This window comes from Cynocephalus volans, chromosome 2 (assembly GCF_027409185.1).
Source record: "Cynocephalus volans isolate mCynVol1 chromosome 2, mCynVol1.pri, whole genome shotgun sequence".
NCBI lineage: Eukaryota > Metazoa > Chordata > Mammalia > Dermoptera > Cynocephalidae > Cynocephalus > Cynocephalus volans.
Window position 1 is genome coordinate 207,114,789 of NC_084461.1, and position 6,636 is coordinate 207,121,424.

The following is a 6,636-nucleotide window of genomic DNA, read 5'->3' on the forward strand; positions in this document are numbered from 1 at the left end:
TGGGGTGCCCCAGCTGCATCCCTGGGCCACTCTAGGCATGTCACAGTCACTCATTGACCCTCACAGTGATCCTGAGGCCTCAAGGCTGCCACTATCCATCTTACAGAGGGGACACTGACCACAAGGGACACCCAGAGCTACCCAGGCTTCACCCAACCCAAAAGCAACCAGGCCAGGTCCGAGCCCCTCCTGCTTGCAGGCACCGCCCTGCCCAGCTGAGACGTGGATCAACCCTGCAGGAGAGATGTCCCAACGGCACCAGGGCAGGGGAGGTCCGCACTGGTCAAGCCCCTAAAGGTACAGGGAAGAGTGTCAGGGTCCAGGGAGAGGAGGATGGCCTGGCCCCAGCCCTGCTTGGCTGTGTCACTTGGGATTTGGCAAGGTGAGTCACATGTGGGGTTTGCTGTGGCTTCCTCTACAACCCAAAGCCAGAACCCAGAATAGCTACAGGTGGGGGTGGAGGGGCCCTGGAGGAAGAACAGTGAGGTGGCTGTTTGGGGCTCTGGGGGAGGGGAGGGGCCAGGTGCTGCTACTGAGCTGAGCTGGATGACTCTCCCATCTGGCCTGGTCACCCTCAAGGCCTGTAGAGACACCAAAAGTGCAATCCCAGCCAGGCCTGAGCAAGGCACACCCCATTCTACCCCAGAGTATTTGCTGAGCCCCAGCAAAGGTGGGATGGGCAGCCTGCCCCCAGCCTGTATTCTCTTGGGGACAAACATTCACTTAGAAACGAGTAAACCAGGCCCAGAAGTCCCAAAATGAGGCAACCGGATCTGCGGCAAGCACCCACTTCCCAACATGAAGGTCCCAACCAAGGTCTCCAGCCACCTAGAAAATGAAAACTTTCAGGAGCACACATGACATAATCACTGTCTACTGGGTTAGTGGCACAGCACAGAGTTAAAGGACTTCACCCCTCCTTCTTGACACATCAATCTCTTCCCCAGAGTCTCTGTCACCCCCGGGCCAGGTACCATGTCCTCTGCCTGCCACATCTCCAGGACTCAGGGTCCCTGCTGCTATGAGTGCCTGAACCCAAGGGTCCACCCCTGACATCAGGATGGGGTTTTGTCGCCCTGAAGGAGCCCTATGTTGTGACCTCTCATCCAACCTCCTCCCTATTGCTCGTGAACAAGACATGTGTGAGGTTCTAAGTCCGCCTAGGGTCCCTCACGCCACGCGATGCGCTCATTCCCTCAAGGCTCTAGAAACATCTCAAACTAGCACTGACAGAAGCACAGGCAGGCCGTGTCTTTCCCAAAACACTTTGTTGTGCAAAGTCCCCAAGAGACACCTGTGCCAGGAGAGGGTTGTAAGGATTCCCTCTCCTCTGAGGTGATCTGGGGGAACTGCTGTCCTGTGTGATCATCTTGAGGAATTGCAGATGGGACACAGGGACATAGACAAAGCCACAGGATGGAGGGCGGTGGGGTCAGGGACAGGGTCAGTCTGTGGTTCAGTTTTCCTGAAAAGTCAGTTGGTCACTTGGGACCACATCAAACTTAATCCTGTTTGTCCAGTAAGTCCACACGATGGCCTTATTGGTCACTGAGCTCAGGGTAACTGCTGAATGACAAATGATGCTCTTTATAATGGGTTATAATAGGGGGAGGAGGAGCCAAGGCCCAGGCCCTGCAGCCAGCTGTGCTGGACACTGTGCAGCGCCATCCAGTGCTCCGTGGGTCCGGCCTTAACAGAGATGCCATGATGGGGTCCAGTGGCCACCAGGATAAGCTGACCAGGGGCCACACCCAGGTGGTCACCATGGAGGTCCTCATCTCACAGGGGACCCAACCAGAGCTCCTGGGGATGAGCTCACTCCAGCCCAGCTCATGAGAGGCCAGGGTGACCCAGGCACCATCTCCTGCTCAGCGACAGCACAGCATGTGCAGGGACCAGCAAAGGACAGGTCCTCCGGGCAGCCCTTGTCTACAGGGAAACCACAGGCATCAGGGAGAATGTCTCGGTACAACCAGGACAGGAACCAGGGAGGGGCTGGGTGACTCTTGTGGCCAGCGTCGCAGAGCTGGGGTCATCAGACATCCCTGTGTCCACTCTGGGGACAGAGTAGCCGATGGTCAGGATGACCCACAAGGTCACCTATCATACATCTGTTTCCACACAGGAAACCCTTATGGTGACCCCTCTTCCCATAGCCACGTCAACACCCCTGATTGACCACAGGTCCCTCCCGCTTCTCGTCTCAAGGCCAACGTCTGCCGAGTGTCCCTTGTGCCAGCTGCTGTGCTGGGCACCGGTGCTGGACCACCCAGGGGCCCACTAGGATGGGCTCTCCCTGCTCACCCAGCACCCAGCCTGTGTTGGGAGATGACAGAGGAGAGAGGGAGCGAGTCCCCCCAGTTGCAGGGCAAAGGGGAGCCCCTGACCAGACCCCCAGACCCACTCCCTCCTGGCCCATCCAGACTCTGGCCTGTGGCTACACCCGGGCTTGGGCACCCAACAGAGGACAGGAAGGCTGCATGGGCCCTCGCAGCTGAGAGCAACTCACGAAGGGAAGGGCGTCGGTCCCCAGGGGCTCCAGGGCAGAGTGGCTGAGAAGGTGAGACCCCAGCCCAGCCAGGTGAGCCCCGCTCTCAGGTGGCCCTGGTCAGACAGGGGCTCCAACTCACTTCTACTGTGGACCAAGGCCAGCATGGATGGCCCCAGTGTAGACACTGCCCAGAGCAAAGCCACACGTTCAGATCTTTCCTGAGCACCTACTACCTGCTGGGCACACAGTGGAGGCAACACAGGTGCAGCCCAGCTCACAGCGTTCATCTCCAGGGAGATGGAAATAAATCCAGTAGACACGTGAATGATGCTGTATAGGACACGGGGACTCGTGCTGTGGAGAAATAAAGTTGGGGGCAGGCAGGGAGCACCCAGTGGGTTATGCTGGAGCCCGCTTGTGCCAGCTTGAGACCCAGGGTCAGGCCTGTGTGGCTGCCGCTGGTGGCTCAGGCTTAGCCTCAGTTTCCCTCTTTGCATCTGGGTTGATAATAATAGAACCTCACTCCCTGGAGGGAAGGGAGGGCCAATCAGATGGAAAATGGATATTTTGCTGGTCTTCTCGGTTGATTGTTGTTGCCGTTACCATCGGGCTGTTCCAGCCCCAGCCGGCCTCTGGCCAGGCCCCTGCCCATGCTGGGCTCCCCCGAGCCTTGGCACCCTCACCCCAGTGCAGCTGGCCTGGCGAAACCAAGAGTCTCTGAGGCCCGAAATAGCCAGGGAAACCCCACCCAACGCCAGCCCTGGCAGCAGGTGCCTCCCTCTCCCCAAGGTGGGGAGGGTGGAGGGGGCTCCAGTTCCCAAAGCTTCCACCAGCCCAGCTAGGGAAAGGGCATGTATCCCAGCCCAGCTAGGGAAAGGGCATGTATCCCAGCCCAGCTAGGGAAAGGGCCTGTGTCCCAACCCCCCCCCCCAAAGAGTTCAAGGTCTGGGGGCAGCATCTTGACACCACAAGATCATGGTCATTGATGGTCAGGAGCAGCATCTTCTGTTCTAGAATCCTCTGTTCATGCAGGTCCTGCTCCCGCCTCAAGGCTCCCCAGGAACTGTGCTAAACACTGGGCAAACATTGGGCAGAGCAAACACTCAGAGCTCAGAGGAACCCTGGGTGGGCAGGGCTGGCTGGGGCTGGGCAGGGGGCCCTGTAGGTCACATCCTACCTGCTGCCCCCAGGCCTTGAACTCTTTGGGGGGCTGGGCCAAGTATGGGAAGGGGGAGAGAAATGTGGACCCTCACAATTGCTGCCCTGAGGGCCTAGGGTCTGGGATAATAATGAGGAGCTCAGAAGCAGAGCTGCCTCCAAGAGGCCTCATGGGGTCCTCCCTACAGGACAGGACCTCAGACATGTCAGTCACTCACCCATGTGCCCATACATCCATCCATCCATCCATCCACAAACCTTCCTGAGGCCTCCCAGAGGGCCTGGCCTATGCAAGACCCTCAGCTCCTGTGTCCCAGGCAAGGCGGGCCTAGCCCAGCCAAGGCCAAATTAAACCTGGAACGTGCCTGCTCATTCACTGTGCAAGGAAGGGCTATGGCAATGGGGTGCCCTGTCCCCTGCCCAGTCTCCGCCATGCTGGGTCTACATGCTAAGGGCAAAGGAAGGGCGAGAGGTGTGAGGGATGGGCCAGCATTGCGAGGCCTAATGCCCCTGCCCAGTGGGTGACCAGACCCTCCCCCCACTCTGCCCTTCTCCACTCAGAGGAGAGGTCCCCAGGACAATTGAGGGCTCCGGGTGTGATGGCAGTAGGGGAGGGAAGCAAGTACCCAGCCATAGGGCCTGACTTCACCCTGCAGATGGCAAATCCCTTCCCCTGGTGGGACTTTACCCATCCCTTCTCAGGGAACACCAGCCAATAGCTCTCCTGACCCTTACCCAAACCCTCTGGCCCAGGGAAGCCAGGAGCCAGCCTGCCACGTACAGCCATGGCACATGTCACCTGACACACAAGATGTGAAGCGTCAGTGGGCAGGTCTAGGGTAAGGGCCCCCACCTCCGCCTGCTGTCCCACATGCCCACCCATGAGCCCAGGGTATGCAGTCAGTGGGCTCTTCAACTGTGTCTCTCTGGCACCCCTCACCTCCCCTCAATGTGCACCTGCCCTCCTGGCCCAGGGCAGGTCCTGGAGGTGAAGCCAGCACAGGGGAGACTTGTCTCTGCCCCAGAGCTCACAGTGCAGATGAGACCCCCCCATGAAGAAAACAAAGGGCAGGAACACTGGGGGTCCCTCATGGTCAATGAAGGTGGCCTGATAGCAGCAGCAACCTCAAACAAGACCTGGGAGCTGGGGCCCCAGAGCTGGAGGGACAGAGGGAGGAAGGGCATCTGGGGGAATCAGCAGGAGCAAAGGCACAGAGGGGTGACTACAGCACACTTCTCTCCACAGGGCCGCAGCCAGCACACATGGGCACCCACTGAAGCACCCTGACCCTTCCACCTCAAAGACCCCAGGCTCCTGTCTCCCGTGCCACATGGCCTGCCATCCTGCTCTCCACCAGAAACATCTTGAACTCCATGCCCTTGTCCAGTCCCTGCTCTGGGCCAGGGCTTCCAGGGCAGGAGACAAGGGAGGGAAGAGGTGCAGTCCCTGCCCTGGGAAGGGAGGAGAATGGGACACAGGCGGTGACCACTGGGCAGAGCAGAGGGAATGAGCAGAGGATGCTGGGAGGCATCCCCAGGGCAGGGCCTCAGAGGGTGCACAGGAGTTTTCCAGGGAGGGCAGGTGGACTAAGTCCATGAACGTGCTTGCTGGACCAGACCAGCAGCTGGAGTGTCCCAAGTCCTGGATCCTAACAGAGGGGCAGGGGCAGGGCCCACAGGGTCAATGCCAAGAGTAGAGACACTTACAGCCTCAGCTCTGGCCAAATCTGCAACTACAAAAGGCATTTGTGTCTTGTGTGAAGACACTATTGAGTGGTCTTATTGTCCCTGTAGCATTGGTAAAACATGGGGACATACGTTATCTGGCTGAGCCACTCGCAGATTCTATGAGGCCAACAGCCAGGATCATTGTCCCATTTCACAGGTAGGAAAACTGAGGCTCAAAGCAGTTAAATCCCAAAGAGAGAGACAGATTCAGCTCTTGGATGCCTGACTTCCAGCCCAGGACCTCCCATGTGACAAATGGGGAGACTGAGGCCAGGAGAGGAAGGGGCCTGCCCAAGCATGCACAGGAGTGCACCTGTATGGAGCAATGCCCTCTGCCAGGTGCCAGAACTGCTCATGTGGGGTGGTCTCCCTCCATCATTCTGCAGCCCTGACCGCATTTCATGGGCACAGAAAGGAGCCCCAAGAGCAGACATGGCAGAGTCAGAGCTACAGACCTCAGTGGCCCCCGCCTCCACCAATGGCTGGGAGGAAGGACAGCCAGCTGGCAAAGAGCCTGGGGGAGCACAGAGTGTGTTCTTCCTAGAAAAGACTCTGCAGTAGGAGCCCAGACCCCAGGGTCAGAGAGAGGAGAGTCCCCACCCATACCAGCCCTCATCAGCCCTTGACCTTGGGCAATTCGCTTCCCTTCTGTGGGCCTCAGTTTCCTCAACTATACAAAGGGATGATTACAACAGTCTCTCCCCTACTAGATGGGTTTGGGATTAAATGAGAGATGACTACAGTGTGCCTGGCCCGTGGGGACCCTCACCAATCCCCAGGCATTGCTGTCATCTCCTGGACTCTTGCCCAGGGCCTGCCACTGACATGCTGCGTGACCCTGGGCAAGTTCCTTCCACTCTCTACATCCCAGCCTTCCTGCCTGCCCAAGATGGAGCTGGGTGAGGGGCCCTGAGGGCCAGGCATCAGGAAACCATAGGATTTTGGGATGAAGGGGTTGGGCAGGGAGGCCCTGGGCCTGGAGGGGCAGCAAGGCCTGAGATGGGGGTAGGGTGAGTGCCAGTCCAGGGGAAAGGGAGAGGGTGGAGTGATGTGCCTCCCCCAGCACTGGTGGCCCTGCTCACAGCTGGCCACCCCTGGGAATCCCCAGGCTAAAGTTAACCCCACATTGGCTGAAACCAGAACTCAGGGTGGCAAAAAGAGAGAAATAAGGGGAAGAGAAACTGAACCCAATGCCAGCAGAGCGTGGGATGGGTGACAAACAGGACCAGGTGTGGCTCGGGATGGGCATGGGGCTGTTT